This window comes from Typopeltis vanoorti, chromosome 25, assembly GCF_054136105.1.
Source record: "Typopeltis vanoorti isolate ZY-2024b chromosome 25, IOZ_Tvanoo_1.0, whole genome shotgun sequence".
Lineage (NCBI taxonomy): Eukaryota > Metazoa > Arthropoda > Arachnida > Uropygi > Thelyphonidae > Typopeltis > Typopeltis vanoorti.
In genome coordinates, this window is record NC_143573.1 from 77,607,381 (window position 1) to 77,631,236 (window position 23,856).

General features: G+C 36.7%; 1 protein-coding gene across 7 annotated transcripts in view; it reads right to left on the reverse strand.

Annotated features, from left to right (window-relative positions):
* Positions 1-23,856, reverse strand: part of FucTA (glycoprotein 3-alpha-L-fucosyltransferase A) — a 301,606-nt gene that overhangs the window by 133,935 nt on the left and 143,815 nt on the right. Inside the window, exon 1 of one of the 7 annotated variants that reach the window (XM_090414645.1) lies at positions 8,210-8,224. The exons of the other annotated variants lie outside the window; for them this stretch is intronic. The gene's annotated coding sequence lies outside the window, so the exon portion shown is untranslated. Of the gene's footprint in view, positions 1-8,209; positions 8,225-23,856 lie in introns of those variants that run through there. 7 annotated transcript variants of the gene reach the window in all.

Here is a 23,856-nt window from a genome sequence, read left to right on the forward strand (position 1 = left end):
ATTAAGATCGCTTCAAGTTTTCCGTAAAATAATGTTCAGAATATTGGAAAGCCAAGCTGGTCAGGATGGATAACAATGTTTATGCAACATGTGAATGCAAAGTGACTATTTAAGTCTCTAGAGCAGGAATTATGTTTTCAGCCCAATTACAGTAATAATATACTCTACGTTGCTAAACCTTAGTGGACGGAATAAAAATTATAACTTAGACCATTCAAATAAGCTTAGCTAATCGGGTTGCTCCCTTTTTCAACAACAAATTCCTCCCATTCTCAACTGACATCAAGAACAAGAGACCGAGACGACTGGAGGAGGCTAGCAAAGAGTATCACCTACCAGCCATGAATGACCCAGCGTTTCATTTAGGACTATGGGAGAAGAAGAATCAGGTTAAGGAATCAGATTTAGTGTGCAGAATAAATGAGAACTGAATTTATCCAGATATTATTTCGAACCTTGTCTTTCCTACAGGAATGTTTGGCGAGTCAACGAAATGTGCTACTCAAATATATTTTGAATTTACTCTACAGACAATACTAAGCCAAATAATTATATGAAATAACAGTAACATCAATTAAAAAAAAATGAATTGGCATTTTCCCCCCCCCCCCCCGAGTCAGCGAGCGAAACGTGGACTTTAACACGGCACCTACACTTGGAAAGTAGTTCTATATTACACTCAAATAGTGAGCTTCAGACAATGGTTAGCAACCCATCTCCTTCCTTGAGGAATATGTATCGGCTGCAACCCTCTTCAATTCAATTAAATCGTCCTAATAAGATTAGATGAGCGCAAACTCGCTGTTGTGATCGACCTACATCACACTTTCGGTACTGATTCGTCCCACAAACACTGGAAACAAAGGAGTGAAATCATAAGAATAAAGGGGGGAAAATAAGAACATCCCCTTTGGCAACCGAGACACGAAACTAGATTCCAGAAGTGATCTGCGATTCCGATATCGCGGGAGATAAAAGGTGAACTCCCCGCAGCTAATGGAGCACGAGTAATTAGTCTTATTATCCAGCGTTACATCGCAGCCTCGACTTTCAAATGGCAGCTAAACAAAACGGACGGGAGGGCTGTTGACAAGCTTGACATATCTTTTAGCATTCCTTTTATCAGGCGAGTTAGTGGGCAGAAAAGTTAATTAGAGTTTTCACAAAAAAGTGTCTGGGAAAAAATGCTGCCTGGCAGTAATGGAAGAACAGGATAAAACTCAACCACTAGTTTTTGTTTAGCTCTTCTATGTGGTGCGAGACGATTGTAATCATATCTGCCCTCGAGGAAATGATTTCTTCGATAAATTCCAAGTATTTTAACCTAATAGTGTGAAGTTCATTTAAATTCCTCAAGGGAAGTGGAATGGTTTCCATAAAATTCTAGAAGTTATGATCGCACTTGCCTGAAGTCTTGTTATGAAAGAAAATGATGTAAAGCTGGTACAGAACGGCTGGATTGTCTTGTTTGGAGTTATGGCCGAAGCAAGCAAGGCTACAGAAAACACTTAGCTGCGCATGTCTTCTGACCGGTTTTATCTGTCTTGTGGGTGAAAAACAACTTTTCCCTGAAGCTAAAGGATCCAGAATTGCCATGGGATCCTGGATCCATTCCCAAGCGCACATGATGAATGATGCATACAAGTAGCGAAAAACACGCGAGTTAACTGTATTTAAAGTTTTTTTTTTTAATGTGCTCCCTCCCAAACAAAAAAAAAACGAAAATTGTTTAACTATATAGATCTGCCGTCAGTTGAGACGAAAATGAAATATTTCCAGGATTATCGCTACCCATGTCATAAAGCGTGGCAATCCTTCCTGTCAAAAAGAAATTTCAAAAATGAGCAGTAAACATAAGAAGACAGGATTAAGACACCAAATCGCAAATATAACAAACGTAAAAACTAACTCGTGCTTTCACACCCTCTTCTGAAGTGATGCCGTTACCTGAAAAAAGTTGTATTCTTCTATGCATTGTATTTTCTACCTGAATCAGCGTCAGATTATGGAACACAACAAAACCAGAGACAAAACAAGACTAGAAACATAAATGAGAACAGATCCGAACCCATTGAGAAGCGAGTTCAAGTTTTTTGTAACATCGAGGTGTCATTACAGTTACATTGCATCATAAGTATGGCGTTGAAAACAGATGAGTGCGACATTCAACTTACCATAGGGTAATTCATTTCTACTTGAAAAGACTAAGAAAATTATCACATGAATCCTTTCACGAAATTTAGACTCCGATCCTTCCAAAAGGATACTTTCTTCGAAGTGTGCCACGAAAAGAACAACCATAGTCTCTATTCAGTTAAGTGTATTGACTCAAGACTGCACTCTTGTAGATGAATTAGCAAACTGCTAGTCCATTCACAGTTGAAAGGTAGCATGTGTGATAATGAATTGCCATAGCAGATTTTCGTTTTGTGTAAGGCAACAATTGGAAATTATAACCTTCATAATAAATTCTAAATTTGTAAGTACCTTACATGGGAGATACGTAATGAAAAAATATGCTAAAAAACATTCTTAACGCAAGTTTTAATTGACTAAAACGTATGTGTAATAAACGACTTACGGTTTGCGAAAAAAATATTCTGCAATGGCTCGCCCATTTCACAAGATGCGTGTTTATTAATCAACTAAGTATCCTAGTTCTGGATAGAATCCAATAGAAAGTAACCCTACTAAGGTGCAAACACAAATCAACGGATATTCAATTAAGCTCTAGGCACTAAGCATTTTAAGTATCGCTACAAAACAATTTGTGAAGAGTAGACCGATTGAAAAACAGTAAAATGGGATTGTGATTTTTTTTTTCCTTACTGTTTATAATAAAATACTTCATTCGCACGTAAACCATTTTATTTTCATCTGAAATGGAATCAGATACGTACATCTGAAATATCAGAAGCATTGCAAGTTCTCCAAATGCTGACAGTTCTATTCATCAGTAGCAGTCAATGGACCTAGAAATAGTATTCGTAATGCTTGTTCTTGTAACAGAATCCAGCATATTCACTTCATTTTTTATGCTTTCTTGGAATCGCTGTTGGAAACAGTTTTTTTTTTCGGCATTAGTGCTCACTAAGGCTACAAATAGATTCAATTTCTTCATTATCTTCAATTTAGATAATTCACAAACAAGACAAGTGTCGCTTACACAGGGAAAGAAAAAAGTATATTAATATTTCGCAAAATAAATCTGCGTTCGGCAGTTAATTATTTAGTTTTCTTGCCATTTATTTATGGAATTTTCGAAAATCATTACTTGAGTTATATTTTAGAGGCTCAGTCAGCATAGTCGAAGCCCTTTGGTCGGAAAGACTTGGGTTCGAATCTGTCGATGACGTGTGGAACCTTTTTCTGGTCTCTTTCGACTAAAGGTGAGTTAGCCGGGCTCACCTTTAGTCTCCCAAAACAGGCAAACTGGCCCCGTGAACACGCACACACTTCTTCAGTCATAAAAAAAAAAAATAAAAAAATAAAAAGCTCTGCGACAAGCCGGTTGGGGTTTTCCACAGTCGCATAATCACAGCGGACACTGCACCAAGCGGGATAAAAGCGCTGGAAAGAGGAAGAAGAACATTAATTCAGTTTTATTTTACGCTTCCAATTCTTTGGACTGGCAGAAATTACTCTTCAGTGCTTTACCTGAAATTTTATTCCGCCTTTCTTAAATTTAGGTGTATGTTAAATCATCACGAGCCACTATTATCCATAATATCAAAATTAAAGAATTTCTTTAATATGAAAATATTTATTAAAATTTATCTTAATTTACTTTGTTCGACTTCTGCCATCCATAAATCACTCCCTATTTTCTAATATTCTATTGTTAAACCAAACCTTATGTTAAAACTAAACGCATGCGATGTTAGCAGAATGGTCTTCACCTTTCAGCCAGCAACGCAGTAAGTTCGAATCCCGAAATCCGAACCCGAAAGTGGGAACAGGATTCTTCGAATATCCAACCGTCGTCCACCCACACTGCTAATACACTACAGAAGTATACGACCTATCCTGAGTGAAACTCGTGAAAACTTGAATTCCCGATGGAATTGCTTGTCATTCCATCTAATTCAAGACTGGCTATGGTAATATTAAGAGTCCAACTGTAGATCACACTCTATCCTTTTAAGCTATTTCCATTGGCTCTTGAGGGGATTTCAGGAAGAACGAGGAATTATAATTATGCACACTTTCATATTCCGCTCTTTTTATTTCATTGCAAAGTGAAGAAAATAAAAATGCCGTGCATAATAGGTCTATTATCTTTTATTTTAAGCCAGTTTTATGAATAATGAGTCTGTTAATTAGCATCCGGTTGCAAAACCAAAGAAATTTTCCATCCGGGTTACAAGTAAAAAGCCTCGTTACATTACATCAATGCTTATCTGTTCAAAAAAGTACATTTCAGAATTTGTGAAGCAGTTGCCACTTCAGAAGCAAAATTAAGTCTGCTGGTTGCCGAAATCAAAGTTTGCATAACACAGAAGCTCCCCTCAAATTACTTAGGAATGAATTAATTAATTTTCTCAAATTCCCAAAGTTAATACATAATGGCAGAAAGATAGCTTTTACTTCTCACATGTCGCAACAGTGAACTCATTTATTTGTACGTTTCACTTTCCTTGAAAGGGAAATATGCAATTAACACTATTAATTAGTAATGCCTACAAATTATTGCAACATCGAGTATACATGCAATTACTGCAGGAGACCAGATTACATTAGATATACGAGCATACTAAGCGATGGCGAAAATAAGTTGATATCAGTTTTCTAAAGAAACAGTATCCGAATTACATGAGGATCAGCGCAACCACAACAGCTGATGGTATGGCTTTATTGCAAACTAGTGCAGAAAGTTCACAAACTTATTTTCCAAACGTGCGGTGAAGTTGTCCGAAATAATAATCAACGCATATCGACATATCGCATGCATCAAAATTCTTAATCTTTCGGAATGCTAAGGTAGAAATCCAGTGATAATGCTGATCTTGTATGTCCTAATTGCAATACCAAAATGAGTATATGGAACGACACGAAGATGAATATCGAATAACTGTAAATGTTGACTCATTCAAAATACGTACCTGGCAAGCACACAACGTGCCTGGCAAACATTTTATGACTGTCCATTTAGTATTCTCGACGATAACCATTAAAATCCCATTACTATCAGGGGATGTTAATTTATTATTGGAATTATCATAATATGAATTAAAATCCCGGAGAGTAACATCCCTATAGGGTTTTTAACGAAATATTATGTTAGATATTTAGTGGACTACTACTAGTCGTTCTAGTGTGCTGGCTAGCCAGAAATCTTGGCTAAAAATAAACCTGACCTTTCATTGTTTGTAGTGAAAAGCTGAACTATCACCTGTTTGGCAGTAGGTTACTACTTGGTTTGCTTTCATATTAAAGAATTTTCTTCATGAGGATAAGATGGAACGGATCAGGAAAAAAATATATAATTCCTAGGGAAAGGGTATAGTTCCTTCCTGCATGATGAATAACAATAGTGAATAAGTGCTATAGTGGGCAAGTCATTCTGAGTCATAACTGCACAGTATCTGCAACCACTGGGCATGATTCCAATACATATCCTGTCCTTGAACAGGTGCCAAACATCAACTTGCTTTGACAGATATGACTAGCTGCTGTCATTCTACTTCTACCAGAATATACAATGGAAAAATTTCTTTATACATAGAATAAGGTGCATTCTATTTAAGGACAATAGCGACATGCACAAGCAACCTTCGCTCTACCAAAGTGCTTCCATAAATGTGGTAAACCTCAGGATTAAATAAAAATGCAAATACTGTTAACAGTGTGGATTGATGTGCTGCTTTGAAAATTGCCCAAATACCAAATACATTATAATCTTATTTGCACAAAATTCCATACATGAAATCACATTAAATAAGGTGGATCCACTTAAAATCGATACCTTAACATTCTGATATTTTAAGCATTGTTAATAACACTGGTGTCCAAAAGTTAAGGACTAACTACATTTTTACTTGTATATGAAAATATTTTCATGGCTACAGCCAAGGGTGGACATAAATTCATTGCCAGCATACTAATAAATTATATATATAAACAGTGTTAATAAAAACGACAGTGTTTATTATATAAATACTGTCCTACAAATTAAATTGCAATATGCTTGCAAAAGTTACAAATTTTCAAAGGATGTAGTTAAGGAATTAATATACAGCAGTGCTTAGAGAAAACTATGCGGAGAGATATTTCAGTCTGGAATATATTCACCCTGAACTGCGATGCAGTTCTCACAACGTCGTATCAAGCTTAGCACCAAGTGATTCAGTTCTTGAGGCAAACTGGCTCACTCCTCCTTCAGAGCAAGGATAAGGCCTTGTTTGTTTTCTGGAGGAATTTCGAGCAGCAATGCGTCTTCCTATTGCATCCTAAGTGTGTTTTATGGGATCGAGATCCAGGGAGTGTGCTGGCCCCTCAATTTGATTAATATTCTCCGTCTCCAGAATTATCTCCACTGCTCGTGTACGATGATATGGTGTGGCACTTTCATCCATAAAAATCAATTGTTCGCCTGCAGCACCACGAAACAATCAAATATGATTAATGCCTTTCCACACCTTGACCCCCAGCACCGCCGTATCTATCCCTTTCAAGAACAGTGTCGTGGTGGTAAGCAGTACCACTTTCACGCCAGATCAAGCATCGTCGAGAATCGGAGGAAAGACTAAAACGACTCATCTCTAAAGAGTGCATCAGCGCATTGGTGTCTTGTTCGATTTTTATGGATAATGACACCACTGAAAATTTGCTGTGGTTAAACGGATGCAGACTACAGGCCTTCGGGAGTATAAACCCTGTCGCAAATGTCTTGTCACAGTTTTCGAATGGAGTCAACTTGCAAGTCGACCTGTCGTGGTGTGGCGATTACGTTTCGCTGTTATAATTAAAATGTTCATATACAAATGCAAATTACCTTTTGTAAACGTAAAAAAACTTCATGCTCCGTAGTAGTGCGAGGGCGACCTCTACTAGAAAAGATTCCATCAGTTTGAAACGCAGTCCAGAGCCTGGAAACAACGCTATGTGAGTTTACAAATTTTCTCGCTATATTAGTAATTCTGCTGCCTTGCTTTGCAACCTTCCATGTCTTACTATAGACACTCTTTGCACCACTGACGAAGCTGCATGCTGGTTCGGGTAATGTGGGGCTTGCATATTGCGGTCGAAACATGGAATCCCACGTTGTGAGCCGTTCTGAATGTTTTTGTATGGCTTCCTATTCCAGTCGATGCCCGGTACTCTGCATTCAACATGTCAGCCGACGAATGGCAGTTTCAGTTTTTACATATTATCCTTCGTAGCATCCCACGGTCAAGTTCTGTGGGCGTGGTTGGTCGTCCACTGCGGGTACCACTTGCGGTTAACTCCCTGCACCATCTCGGTATGGTATCACCAATTATTGACCTGGGATGGTCCAATTTGTCAACAATTTGCCAAACAGATAGGCCTGCAACATAGCATCCTATCACAACGCCTCCTTTCAAAGTCCGTCAGTTTCCTTCTCGCAGCCATTTCACCAGGACAGTTGCAATGACTTAGGAGCATCATATTGCTCGAAGCTTTGCAGCTCAGGCTACAAACACGTGACTCCTTCCATGGGGTGCCCGTTGACTTCTTTCCAAGCAGTGCATGTATAAATGAAATAGTAACACAATGAAAACACTAAATCAACGTAGGGACATCTCGCATAACATGAAAATACATCGTTTGCAGATAATCAGCTGATATCAGATACGAAACTAATTTACAAAAAAAAAAACAAAAAAAAAAAAACGTTTAAATATGAGAGTAGAAGAATATGAATGTCATTTTGGGGGGAAAAAAATGAAAGTAACGACATTTTGTGGTCAAAGCTCGATCAGAATAAAATTTCCAATAACTGAATAAAAAACAGATAAACATTTATGTGCAACAGCAAAGTTCGACGGAAAGGAAGCTACCTCGTTCCGTACCCATCGTAAGGCTAAAAACAATCTGTGCATATTTATTCGTTCTTTGACTTCCGCATTATTTTCAACGTCGTACTATTTTCAGTCCTATTATAAATTTCAATACAATGATACAGGAAATACGATTAAAATTCTTGAAATAACAAATTTGATAGCTCTAGAAATATGATGATATTTACCTTCAAATATCCAAGTATGTTTTCTTGTCAGTATCGTTCTTAAAAAAACTAACGCAGGAAACAAACAATTTTGTTTGTTTGTAAAACACGCCGTATGACTAAAAAGAAATGCATTTAGTCATAGTGGTTGGTATATGGGGAGAGCTTCACTTCCACTGCGCTGTTATACATTAGCATTAAATATTTTGAACTACGTGAAATTAGCTTTCAGAAATTCAAACTACGGATACATAGTTTTTAATTTAATTTCTGCGCAAAATACGTGATAATGAAAATAAGATAAATACGACACCATTTTGAGTTATAGGCTTAATAAATAGCACTTATTTTTACCTTAGTTTCAAAATTATATACATTAAGAGCTGCATTTCAGTTTGAAATGAAATACGGATACTAACAAAGAATAATAATAATAAATTAAAATGAAATTTACGAGAACAGAACTTCAAAATATATCAAATTACGTAAAATTAACAGAAGCAAGATATACACGTAAATAAATGCAACATAAAACACTTGAATTGAATGGCAAAATTTCGATATCGCATTGATTAAATTCTAACCGAAAATGAGATACCTCAATAAATGTTATTAAAGAATTGACCACAAGGAGATCAAAAACTGAATAAACTGAAAAAAACTGATCATATCACTAATCACTATCCGTGATTAGTGGTATGATCATATTTGGATCAACAGCATGCACCGAGAATCGGATCCGGTCTAAGCGCACATAAATCGAAGCAACTAAATGGATGATATTATTCTGTTAATTCCAAGTGTTCAGTTGTCACTGTTTTGGGAGAGAATCCGAGTTTCCGGAAGAAAAAATGTTATTCTCTGATAATATTTTCTAGCACACCATTTGAAAACTCCATATGTTACTTATCCCAGATCGGATTCAAATCCGGGTATTTCCGCCAAAAAGCCAAGTGTTGTTTTCGGCAGGAAAGCCGTTGCTATTCTCTGATAACACTAGCTAAGTCTAAATAGGATTCGAATCCAAGAGTTTTTCTCAATCAAAATAGCACGTGTTACTGTTCCAAATTCATTACAGTTAATGGGATTGAAATATATCAACAGTAATTGTGACTTGATTGAAACCGTTGACCATTAGCAATGGCTGATGTCTCAGTGCTGACATTAACCACCACTAAGCTTTTCAATGTAATCAGAACACTTAACACATTTAAGTTATATAATATCTGTCAAGTCCGATGTGAATAAACAACCCTGTGTTTATTAATTATAAGAGAACAGTAGAGAAAAAAAAAAAACTTTGAAAAATCTTTATTTTGAATTTTTCAAGCCCCCCCCCCCACACACACACAAAATACGTTTGTTAGTGTCCACCAGGTATCACAATAGTATACATTTCTAGAGGTAAGCAGTATCAGGCGTTTCTACCTGTCTCTAAAAATCTGTTAAAAACGTCAGGAACATAAAACTGAGATCAATCTTTAACAATGAAGGGTGTCTTATTAGGAAATTAGTCTCGTGTTATAGTTTAACTGATGACACAAATGTGTCATGCCGAGTTTAAACGTGGCTGTACCAGTCTTGAAGATGATCCACGTGAAGGACGTCTAAAAAGTGTAACAGCAGCAGAAATCATTGATGAAGTGCACGATATGGTATTGGATGACTGGCAAGTCAAAGTGAGTGAAATTGCTGGGGCTGCATTTCAAAAGAACGTGTAGGATATATTTTGCATGAAGAACTGCATAAAAAAAAGCTTTGCGCAAGATGGGTGCCACGCTTGCTCACAGCAAATCAAAAAAGCACTCGCATGAAAATCTCTGAAGTGCTTGGAGCGTTTTAACAAGAATAAAACTGATTTTGTGCGTCGATTTATTACTACGGATGAGACTTGGATTCACCATTACACAACAGAATCCAAACAGCAGTCAAATCAGTGGACAGAAGCCGGTTGTTCAGCGCCAAAGAAGACAAAGTCGGTTCCATCAGCAGAAAAGGTCATGGCATCGGTGTTTTGGGATGCTCAAGGCATTTTCTTTATTAATTATACCGGGGAACATCATTCCGATCTTTTAACCAGACTAGACGAAAAAAATTCGTGAGAAAAGACCCGATTGAAGAAGAAAAAAATCACCTTTCATCAGGATAATGCACCTGCTCACAAAGGTATTTTGGCAATGGGAAAATTAAGGGATCTGCACTATGAATTGTTGGAACATCCACCCTATTCCCCAGATGTGGCCCCCTCTGACTTCTATCTCTTCCCAAAACTAAAACTCTTCCTCGCTGATCAGTGTTTTCCTTCGAATCAAATCGCTGGAATAAATGTATTAGTCTTAAGGGAGATTATGTTGAAAAATAAAAATAATTTTAAAATTATAAATTCGCTTTTTCATTGTTAGGCCGAGAACTTTTCAGACCACCTTCGGATATATCTAAGCAACAATTATAGCAAAGTTTTGATAATTTCGTATCCATAATGTCGAGCAGTAGCTGGATATGGTATGGTGATCATCAGATAATCAGGAGGGATTATTAAGGCTACATGAATATGAGAATAACGTGAAAGATGAATATTGTAACTAAGAACAGGAGAAAAGTGTTGTGAACAACGGAATTGCAATGCAACAGAAAGGAGAATCAAACACGCGTGCAGTTTGAAAAATGAAGTTAATCCTATTAAATATCTTTAAAATAAACAAACTAAATTACAATATCTCTTACATTTTTATATCGCTTAAAATATGTAAATATGCAAGTTGGATTTGGATGGCAATTATTGATGTAAAAAACTGGTAGCAGTTAAAGAAAAAGTGAATGCTATGAATGACCTATGCTATGAATAAAAATGATATAACCGAAGATATTTTTCACAAACTAATCGGTAATGGGTGGTACTTGCTATTTAATTTAATTTAATTATCGTATGATGATACAGCGTCCGTGAGTTCCCTTTACGGGAATGTACGGCATCATCTCAGCACCCCCAGATTTTATCCGGCTGCAGAACCGGCACAGCTGACGAATCAGACCTATGGCTGGGTCAGTATTCCTGACGAATCCGTGTGTGCCTACGGGCCGGTTTGCCTGCTTGGACGAGATAATGGCGCTGGAGCATGCGGGAGGATAAACCCCAGATAAACTGGCAGAAATAAGCCCTGCTGTCCGCGCTCAGGACACCGTATAATTTGGCTGTGGAAGATCCTTAAGCTCCTCACCTCGTAGATGGGAATCGAACCCAGGACACTTCTTTCTCGGGCATATGGTTGCGAAGCCCATAGGCCACTAGGTTAACCGCGATATTTGCTATGATAAAGAATCATGAATTTCGTATAAGAAATTTGTGTTGCAACATGAGAATGTTGCAACACAAATATCATGCATGAGTCATTCCTGTTAGGATACTTGAGCAAATCTTGTGAAGACAAAGGGAACTAATTTTTTGTTATTCAACTGTGAAAGGAAGAGGAATTATTCAATTTACCATCATCCCTGATTCTGGAAGAGCATTAATGCTACAAACAGAAAGAATGTGACACACTCAGTACAGCATCACTAATTCACTAAGAAACGAGTCTCAGACGGGAAAATGACAAATTGCCCTTTAAATAAAAGCAAGATTTGTCAAATGAGATTGTTTTCCTTTGGGGGGGGGGGGAAGCAAAGGCTGATAAACAAAATGAAACATGAGGAAATAAGAGGTTAACTTGCTTATAAGTTTTTTTTTTTTTTTCCTCCCGCAACCGGTTGGTTTGTCAGAAAATAAAAACCCTATAATCTCCGTATGCGCCAGGCTAATTCACCAACGTTTCTCCCTAGTTTCACGGATCCGAAAACTCTGCTGGTAGAAAAAATGCTATTCCTTCTGATAACGATAATAAGGTTGAAGAAAATACTTCCTTGAGCCTAAGAAATTTCTTCCAGGAGAAGACCACAATGCTTCTGCTGCACTTGTACTGATTAATCCACCGTTTGTCTTCATTAATCTGTTTTATAGGAGTGCAAAGATTACACTCATTTTCTCCCATTCTATTAAGTTTCATGAAGAGTGTTCTGTGCGACCTTTTTCGTAAAAAGGCGTATCCAAATCTGATGTCTTTACTGAAAATCATCTTCAAATTAATTGTCTACTTCCCATTACAACATCAACATTATCCATTACTGTTCAGGAGGAGGAGATCTGCACGCATTCCCCACCCCCTGCCCAATGACTGTTTTATAGGAGTGCAAAGATAACTCGTGACCCTGCCTTCTAGAAGCCTTTTGTGTGTACGTTTTGTGAAGTAAGGCAGATTCGATCAGCAAACTTTACTGCGCCATGTTAGGTGATCTATTCAGCAGCAGGTAGAAAATCTTGGGGGGGGGGGGGGGGAAGAGAATTATCAATGAATTTAAAACTATTAGCCTCAGCGAAGACAGACTTCTGATGGTATACAGCGGAATACTGAATATAGTTTTTATTTTGGTTTTTTGGAAGAATTTTAATGGACTGTATATGCAAACTATATCTAACAGAAATTGATAAAATTTTTCTCAAAGTATGAATACTCTACACAGTATATTCCAGTATGACGAAATAAAACACTTCGTGCTACTCTTAATATAGTTGAACACTACGTGGCATAGAAGCTTGTACTCTGGGGATGCATGCATGTACAACTTTGATGTATTTTGTTCGGTTTTAAACCTTCAAAGTGAAATACCTTTTCACATAATGTCAGGAACCCTCACGAGATGGCACTACTACTTGATCATGGCCGTTAGCTTCAATTATCTCAACAAACATCGGATCCTAGTCTGTTGCTAAGCCAAAAAAAAAAAAAGAAAATATTCCTTTCTTTCATGCCCCTCAGACATCACTGCCAAACATCCATAAAGATTCTAAAACTTTGTTTTTAAGAAGTACCTTCCTGGGGATAAAAGTAAAAGTTTTTCTATTCTTGCTTCTCAATGGAATCCATTCTTCCCGATATCATCGGATTATTACTCTCGCAATGACACTCCCCTCAGCAACGAAGCAGTTTCTACAACGCAAACTTTCTAGAAACTTCCATCCCGTTTTCCAATCGCTAAAAGCAAATATCAGTTAGGTAAAAACAAGCAAAAAGACTGAAGACTACTTTCCCTAGAGCGAGCTCTGCAGCAACTAAACAAGACAGACAAGCCAAACATTTCTCAACAAAAACCAGCGTCCAGAGCCATGACATTTCTGTCTCGGCAAGAAGCAAATACACCCGTTTCTGAGATTTATGTATTTAATCTTTGTAACAGTTTATTTGCTGGGACTAAAAGGAAAAGACTAAACTAATACAGCTTGTATTTCTGCAATCAATGAGGTCTCTGTAATGGCCCCTGTTAGTAAAAGAACGTACAGTGACCTTTTGCCTTTCATTTTAACAAGTCGGGAATGAAACTGGACGTTGTATAGTCAATACGACCCCGCGCACACGTCTAAAAATAGGCCTGCATTGGAAAAACGTCATTCGCTTTGCTAATCTTGTCATTTATCGACTTTGTGCGGTTCAATCAATCTAATGGCAACAGCTGCTGGCGGAAAATAACATCGTTAACTATTCTGGAAACCCTTAAATATTACGACACGCGCACACAAAGGAGAAGAAAAGTCTTAAGTTATGAATGCTCTAAGTATAAAATGGAGTTGGAGAAGATGCCTTAAATCTTCCCGCTTGCCTACGTTACAAAAATTACTTATACAGCACAGCGGCTTCTTAAAGAGGAGAGCTTTACAAAATAATAAAATGAGCACGCATCAAATACTGGTGAACTATTAAAACATGAAGACAACCATTAACTTTAATCGTTAACTAACTTCCGAAATGCTTTATTCTTCTGTGCACTTAGAAATAGCCTTTGGTTTTTACATTCAAATTTTAATAGATCAGAATGAACTTTGGTTACTTGACGCTTTTTTTTTTTTTTTTTTTTACAATATTCAAATTCCGATTTTTTTCCAACCTTCTGAATAGGATAACACTGTATATTTAGATTTTGTAAATTATCTACGTAGTAAATGCATAATAGCAGAAAAGTTGCTGTATTATTAATATAATGATGAATAGATAATTAAAGCAATCAGTCCATTGTTCATTACGTTAGTCTATTCGAGGGGTGGAAGAGGAATAAAGTGAAGAAGGGGAAAAAATCCCTTTTTCGTCCCACAATTGTGGGGAAATCAATACATATTTTGTCTGCTTTCCAGCACTGAGTTGGCTTGTCACGGGCTCTAGTTTCACCGGTTGAATTTCCTCCTGGTGTTCCAGGTTTTCCTCTAAAGCGAGTCTTCAACATCGTGTTTTAACATAAAAGAATTTCACTAATTCGGAGACTTCATGCCATCCTCGCAATAAATGAAGAGATATTTTCTGATTGCCGGAAAGTTGAAATAGTGGTAATAATATATTTGATTCATTGCTGTCATGGTTTCTTTCAGCTCTTCGTGATGCGAGTTATTGAAGCATCCAGATTCATCATTGACGAAGAGAAGGCTTGATGACACCGTATCCAAGTGAATAAATGCAGTGTCATCAAGCAAATTTTTTTTTATTTATTTTTTTTTTTTTTAAACGTACGATTACCAGTTTATGTAACTTTCAGACTACGGTTGCCCAACCTTCTTCGGGTGTTGGCCAAACGAGTTCTACCTTTCTTATTTGAGCAAACTATTTTGTACATTGGAAAAAAAAAAGCATATTTCCCAATAAAATAAAGTGGACATTAAAAGTATAAGTTATAATATAATAATTATAAAATAAAAAAAGAGAAATTTAACATACATTTAGATAAAGAAAACATTAATGGAAAACTTCAGCATTTTTTTTTTCATAACACTTCCTAATCTGGTATTAAGTAATGACTTTTAATAATTATTAAAAGTTATTAAGTATTATATATTCGTAAAATTGCTTCAAGGCATTCATTTGTTAAATTTGTGATGAAATTTGGTTTTAATAATACTTTATTTTCGAAAATGTCGATTCACATAGAAAAATACTACTAAAATCCTAAGCATTTGCTTCGCGTGGTATACAACTCTCGTTCCTTTTTTGTAGTTTAGTATTAATATCACTGACATATTCCATCAGGACGGGAGGGGGGGGGGGGAATACAATCGAGTCAATATCATTAAATGCCCGCTTTTTTTTCTGTCATAAAAATATCAATTTCATTAAGCGTCTTCAAAAATAGGTATAACACTGACCCCACTGCGTAGTCCTCTTTCTTCAGTGATAAATAATTGTCTTGACACTGTGCTTCAATAGATTTATAAAATTCGACTATTATCCAACTAGCAGCTGTGAGTTCGAATTCCGCAGATCACGGATGATTTTGTAATCGTCTTCAGGTGAGATATGAAGTTCGTTGCTTGGTGGGAGACCACCAGGCGATGAAATGGAGGTTTGAAGTGGCCTTGAAAAACTTGAAATGTTTGGTCTCTAGAGCAGGGTTTTCGGCGTACGCGAGAAGAAAATAACAATCAATAAATAAAACAGAAACGATGAAAATTCCTTAGCCTGCTCACAGAATATCAATGCCGTAGGCGGGGTAGAGAATTACATGGCTAAATATAGGTTACAATCTTTCGCAGATAGGGGGGGAAAAATCAATCCGATATCTGTTTCAGTCCTATTTCTTGCGCCATCAATAGTTCGTTTTTTTTTTTTTTCTGGTCAAATTTTAAACGACAGTTTTTTTTTCCCCTAATTATTAAAACTATTCTTTTCCGTTGTGCCTTTTAATGATCATACTATATACATACGATCCTCTACTAATAATTACAAATTGTGCGATGTCATCAATTTTCGTCACTACTTTCATCTAGGAGTTATTTAAAGGGGGGGGGAGCGATTAGATGTATTCATTTAGATTCGCTAATTTTATTTATAAGTTTATTATAAATACTTCAGCGTTTTTTCCCCCAGCATAATGTGTTTGAATATATATTCGTTTATAACCGTCATTGTACATTAAACGAATTTTGTATTCAACATCTTGCAGCACTCGAAACGACAATGAAAAAAAAAAAAAAAGTTTAGAAAGAAATTGTTGTAGCTGACTTTTTAACTTAATTATAAATGTAATATAAATGCGTAATTAATATGCTTAATACTTAATATTAAACAACAAATTACAGAAAGGCCATGTTTACCGAATTCTCGCTCTGCATAAAATTAGATTAATTTAAAATCAAATTAAGCTAATTGAAAATACTCGAAGGCAAAAACGGTCAATAGATACTGATTTAATTTTGCTTCTCTTTTTACTGGCTCTTTCTATTTTTAACGATGCGGTACGAGACAACGTTATGGAAGATGTCGAAAGATTTTAAGCACAGCAGCATTTGACTGCATCAAAATTCATATCACGCTTGAATTTGGTGCACCAACTTTCATCGGCACACTCGTCGCACGCCTACAGAAAGAAATGCTAATATTATTCACTACGCTTGGAAACGAGCCTAAAAACGAAATTACGTAAATTTTTCTCTTCGTTTGCATAGTGCAAATAACTTTTAATTAGTTCTCTCTCGTGCAACCTTATTTCATGAATACGGAGATTCGCGCACTTTGCAGAATTACGTCACAAGCAACAGGTATTGTTACGGCACGTGTACGTAGCTAAAAAGATTACTGGGCCAACTACCTCTCTTATAATCCATTAGCTTAACTAATCAGTCCCATCCTTTCATAATGAACTATTAACCTTGCGTTTCAAATCCCATTACTAAGTCTTTGTGCGCGGGGACTTCAGATGAAGTGAGTTGCACGAGCTCAAAATAACTTTCCATTAACAAAGCGCCTATTTTCCCTCGTATCCCTTATTTTACTCGTGCTTATAGGGATTTTCTTTTATAACTAAGGTAAAAAAAGAAAAGTGGAAGAAACTTTTGAAATTTTAATTTTAAAAAGTTGTTTTTAAATGCGTTTCGAAACTGTCACAAGACCGTCAAGTACTCTATAATAATACGCCACAAATAAAAATCAAAAGATCCACTTATAGAAGCACAGTTGTCTTTAAAATTTTCAGATAATTTTCTTTGTAACTTCAGTCACTTTATAACATCCGCGCTATCATATTTCCTAATCTTAAGATGGACATTTTTATATGTGAACCACAGTTCAATGAGTATAAAGATCCAAAAAAAAAAAATAAATAAAATGTTTCATTGTGTGTGAATACTGTTTCTAATATGATCGACTTTTTATTTTCCGTGGAAGTATTTTTTTAGAAAATACTTCGACGTGGCATCATTCTTATTTTGCAATCACCTTTCTCTCCAATCCCCCCCCCCCCTCCGCCGCACTAACCTATGAAAAAAAAAAAAAAAAAGAAAAAAAAAGAAAAAAAAAAAGAACTTAAATGAGTATATATTTTTGACGTTAAGGTTCCTGAAACTGAACTGATACGTGGATAACATTCAAAGTATTATGCAGACGCATAATACTGGGAAATTCAACCTTACTAATGACAACTTCCTCCACTGCAAGATTATGCGTATACATCTGGTCATTCTGAAAACAGGTTTAGCAGCTGGTAGTAAAGAGACGCTTCCTAAAACCAGCAGTTGATTCTGAATTTACTGTTTGTGTGTGTGTGGGGGGGGGGAGAATTTAGGTTAACCTATTTTATTGATATCATTTTTTTACTAACAGTTTACGCTGTTTTATATTTTAAGCCATCGGAATGCTAAAATATTTCATTTTGAATCTTTAATTAAAAAAAAATTTATAATCGATTTGTGAAAAACTACATAATTGTGGCTGCAGTTGGACTCGAATGCACAACGTTTAGAAGTTGCCGCATTGATTTTACCGGTCAGCTGGTAAATGCGGAACACATGGTTGCCATGGAAACAGTCATATAAGTCTGTTTAGACTGAAATTATATGAGAGTAGATCTTCGAAGCGCGCGCGTATTGTATTAAAATATTGTCTATTTCGTTGTTAAGAGATGTCAGCAGATTTTATGGCGTAAGTAGGATTCGAATAGAAAACGTTCCGAAGGAGTGACGAGCATCATACAACGCATATTGTGGCATTCTTTACAACGTATACTGTTGCGTGTTATGGCAAGCAAAATCTTGTTCGTACAAACAAAGAAGCAGTCTTGGATCCGTCTTGGTTAAGTATACAAAAGAAACGATACTCTACGCTGCTTACTGGAGGCCAGAAGTAGCTGAATATATTTTCCATGCGTTATCTCACTCTTATCTCACCCATGGTAGTATCATGCATCAGTTTACAAATTTTCGTGGGTGAGATTCTCATATGAAAAAACTAATTCATTTCTGAGAACTACGAATTCAGGGAAACGTTCATTCGTCCCCTTCTAAAACCATCGCCGAGAACTATCTCGTAATTACGAAAGTGAGCACTTTTACTAACAAATTACCAGTCCCATTTACCTTAAAAAGTACAATACAAGCGCGTGCAAAAAACAGCGTTATGTCACAGTCATTCCTGCATATTTCCCATAGAAAATTCGAAAAGGCAACATTAACATTTCCGGCAAACTAAGTTAATATTTACACAAATGCACGCTACTAAAACCATTGTTGGCGTCATATTACTGGTTGCTATGGATACCACTCAAGTTTTAATGTAATGTACATTTTGGTTTATGTATCCTGGTAGTGACAGTTACTGATGAATCACCGGTGCTCGTTTCCCGCTATCCCCGGGTGAACACTAGCGAATTTCACTTGAGAATTGGGTATCGTTTGAACTTGAGAACAACCAGAATGATGACTCTTTCCTTGGGGGGGGGGGGGGGTCATTAACAGACACGAAATAAGTTTCAATAATATTAGCCCCCCCCGTCCACTGATCACCACAGAAAAGAAGCTGAAAATATTTAGGATGCTAAAAGAAAGCATTGATCGTAATTATCTTTTGTTTATAATATACTACTTGTAGCATATTTTAAAACAAAATTAATTCATATTTATCTAGTTTTCAACCCAGTACTAAAGTTCATTTATCTCCAGCGGCGATTGGCAATGTTTTTCCCTGGAAATCCCCTTCCTTCCGCTTCCCCTCCCCCTAGAAAAAAACGCTATTTTAGAATTTCACTAGCCCCGCACAAATATATAAAACAGTTAAGCTTATAGGTGTTAATTCGCGTCCAGCAACTTTTGAACCACCGGCGAATTCTATTACAGAGGTCAGGCCAAGTCATACGGAGTACAACATATCTTCCAACGCTCCCTGTATGATCGCAGTTTTATCTCCAACTTGTTCTGCAAACAAGCATCAGAATGCATTAATCGGAATCCGATGGAATCCGCATTATTTGGCTCACCGCGAAAGGGAGATCGTTGAAGAATCGCGGTCTGTAACTCAGCTGCATCATCTCTGAAATCAAGCAAGGGCGTGGCACTTATTAAACCTCAAGCTGTTAAACAGTCGTCTTCGTCCGCAAAGGCCACAGTGCATCTTCGGGGTTTATGATGGGCGGTGACGTACTCGTATCCTCCAGCTCGGCATATACTGGATGGAGTTAAATCATCTGAACATTGCGGCGAAGGCGACGCATTAAGCTGATTCGTAACAAAATATTAAAGTTTCTTCGACACAATTTTACTAACGTGCTGCTCACTACTGGCCAGATCAGAGCATAAAATATTGCGCTTTTTATCCTATTCTACCCCTTAAAGAACTTCAGATGTTTCTCGCCTTGATGTCATCATATGTGAAAAATCTTAAAAGGCAATTTATATATATTAAAGCAATTCCCCTATTTGTGACAAAAAAAAAAGGAAAAAAATCGGGTTTCTAACTTCAGTACTTGCATATCAAAAATACCCACAACAGAATTATCCGCTAGCTAACTGCTTATCTGTAATCTGCTGTTAGCATTATTCTGCAGTTTCAACTAGTCCGTACTTCACAGAATTGTATCTGGTAGCGAAATATGTTTCATATAACTAAGGAAGTCCAATATAAGACTGGTAAATGATTTTTGCTTAGAACGTAATAAAAAAAAAATTACACACGCAGATATATTTTTTTAATCCCTCCCACGAACGATTCCAAACCCATTGCATGCATTAGCAGATTGGGAAGCGTAAGATAATGCAGAAAAACAGCTCTCAAGTAACACGGAACTTTTCGAGTCACCTCAGGTTAGGGGGTGATAGTTTCCAATTCATTTACTACCTCAAGACATTCACAACGCATCCATGCTTATGGAAGGATTCGAACGTACAGATTTGTCACTTGAAAGTAATTCAAATTTCATTCTAGTGTGTTTTATAGAATTTCAGTAAAACAAAATGAATATATTAACACAACCGCACACATTTATCAAGCTTCTATTAAAACTTTACAACTGAAGGTAGATTAGCTGGTTTCACACGGTGATGACAGTGCTTTTCCTTTCACGAAGTCTGGTTTTTCATCCGCAAAGAAAGACAAGCCGGCCAGAACACACCTAATTAACAAACGTAATACTTCTTAGACTAACTTACTTACTTGGACATAATTCCAAATAACTTACTGCGGACAGACTTTCTGTAATCCGTACACATAGGAATATGACAAATGCTGCAGGGTATGGCGCAGCAACACCTTTTCATATATGAGGTAGTTTTCTTCAGATGTTTTCTTGGCGCGTTTCAGAATGTGCTAGTTCTTTACATGTGTTCACGCAAATGACATATTCCGTATAAGATCTCTGGTGCACCTTTTTACGGAATATTGTCTGACAAGTCAAGGACAGTCGGCAGTGTCAAAAGAACAGCTGTCAACATATATATAATGAATACCCGGAAGGAGAGAGATCCCACTACTGACAACGGTCTGTAGCTGCTCACACACAGAACGGGAGGGTGCGTTGCAGGAGAAAATACCGTTGTAGTCAATGCACACAAAGACAAAAATTGTTGTCGTCTCTAAATTCTGATCCTTGATCGAAGGAATGTTTGCAGAGCATACACACACACACCAGCGCATATAAAAGAGGTGGGGGAAGAATAGACGCACATTTGTCTATAATCTAATAACGAATCAGATCATTATCATTTATTTATTTTACCCATTGTCGACCGCCAGTGGACGCCACTCAAACCCCCCCTTGTGATTAATGAACCACATTCATTTCCCTTTCCATGAGTTCTTTGTAGCGCTAACTTCATTATGAGTTTATTATTTGCCGCGGGAGGCTGCAAACGGCTATAAATTGATTTAAAAAGAGACAAAGAAAACCACCAGATGGCAACACAGGACAATATGGCAAACGAACTTCATCGTGAGTGATGTACCAGTTCAGGTTGAAATGCGAGTCCTAAAACGAAATTTGAAATTATCAGTAGACAAAAAGCGGCTGCGGCAATGACAGCTCATGAAAAGTACTGCACTCTCCAGTTACGGAAGCAGAACCTTGTTTCTGTAAACTTAAATCCGGTAGATCAGGTTTTATCTGACACTAATCACAGAGAAAGAAAGAAAGGGAAGATGAAACACGAACAAAAACACTCCTTCGTAAGGGAGGTTTTTTTTTTAAATCCAAACCAGGTTTTTAAAATAAGGGTGACTTCACCTTTATGCTACCCGCATATTTGAGTAGAATTACATTAGCAAAGGAAGAAGTGAACTTCTAGATAAGGAATTTCTTGTCATTTAGGTCAGGAGGAAAACAGACTTATGGAGGAAGGATGCTCACCTCATTTATCTACGAAGAAATGAATGCAATTATCGCAGAAGCACTTCCTGTCTGATATGATCAGTTTTCCTATTTTGTAGATCACTGCATCGCAATCTGTATTTTTAAATAATTTTCTGGCATGTTTCATTCGTATATGAACAATGTGGGAATGGATCAAACAAACCCAAATTATTCAAATGAAAATTTGGCTTTGTTTTTTTCGATAATTATACCAACCTATTAAAACCGATTTCATCTTTCCGTCCAGGATGTTAATGTTGTGGTTAAAGGCTATCAAATATTAAACATGGGATGCAATGATGAGACTGGAAACTCACCTTCACTTAACAATGCCTTAAACGACCAAAGAACATCGTCGATACCAACTGAGCTAGTGACGCCGTCTTAGACCAGGTGAATGTATTTTTTTTTTTGTTTTGTTTTTTTTGGGGGGGGGAGAAGTTCGAAATATGCTTTTAGATAAGTTACGTAGTCTGCACAACGTATCTATTAATTCATTTTATCCAAACATAAAAATCCCGCTGTGACTTGAATTTTACTGATATTTGGTATTTAAAATCTCTTCTAATTTTTGTCGATCCAGATTCAATTGGACTATTAAGACAATACAATTTGAAACCATACAAAATTGTGTGACAAAGTGTCTAGAGCTTAAGCGAATTTAGGTCATGCTATAATATCACTGTATAATAATACAACTGCGATATGCAATTATTATTTTATCGTACCTCCAAGAAATGCGCTTGTTTATTATTGCATCAGTCATTTCACTTTAAGAGCAATTTGATGTGCTTACTAATCCACTGTCCTCATAAAGATGAATGCAAAGTTTCTGTCACATAATTACACATCCTCGCTAGTAGGTAACATTTTAAAATATACAATTTTCGATAGTTTCTTGTAATCCCATGAAAATAAGTGTGGTAATTATCTCACCACTCGCTATTCGGTTTTTAAAGAATTAAGCTTCCAACTTTTCAACTTCCTGTCTTCTGCACAGCGTTCGTCTGTTTTCCAAAACTTCATTCCACGAATTTTACATCCTATGTTTATTATTCGAAAGATGAAATCTGTTTTTAATAGATTGGTATAATCGTCGAGTTATTTAGTTAGATCTATAAAGGAGATGTAAATGAAATACGTTTCATTTGTGGGATTCAACAGCAAAGGGCATCAATTGGGTAAAAGTCGTTTTACCACCAAGAGACGACGTGGCAGAATGGTTAACGTGACGGACACATAGGCAGATATCCATTGTTGGATATCTGCCTGTGGGGTACAAATTCTGTCTTCGTCGAGTAATTTTCACCCACAGCCGATCAGTGAAGTGCTCACACACGGAGATAAATTTATTCTACATATAGGTCTTACAGCCTTTCCTGTGTGGGATTGATATGTCATAAACCTTCACTACCGCTAGTCATCCTGAAAGTCTGGAGTAGTAAAAAAATAAAATAAATATTTGTTTTTTAAAACACCACCGCAAGTGAATATTCGTTGGATAGATTGTCTCACGGGCATTTACAAAATCTAGTGGAGTGCAGCTTATTTTATCTTGAATGAGTCAATCGTAATCAAAATTTAACAGAAGGACTTAATTTAATCAAATTAATAAAAATTAGCAAAATTAATCTGTTAAAATATAATTTTCTTCCTAAATTTCAGTTAAGGACGCTCAAATGCGTCCTTAACTGAAAGTGAAGGACGCATTTGGGCGTCACTTCACTTTCAGGTGAAACCCACAAATTTCACTCAAAACTTACACATTCATTGAAAATCAGCTTAGTTGACGCTTCTCTCAGAAACCAAATTTCTTCCAATTTTCACGGTTTGCAAGTAATTAAGAGTAACATCGTAGCTTAAAACAACCCATTGCCAGAATTTCGTTCTTTTTAAGAAGCCCCATCCAACTGGCCAAATTGTTCTTGCCCTCCTCGCTTCATATTCACGCAAGATCAGAATTACTGGTCAATCTAATATTTCTA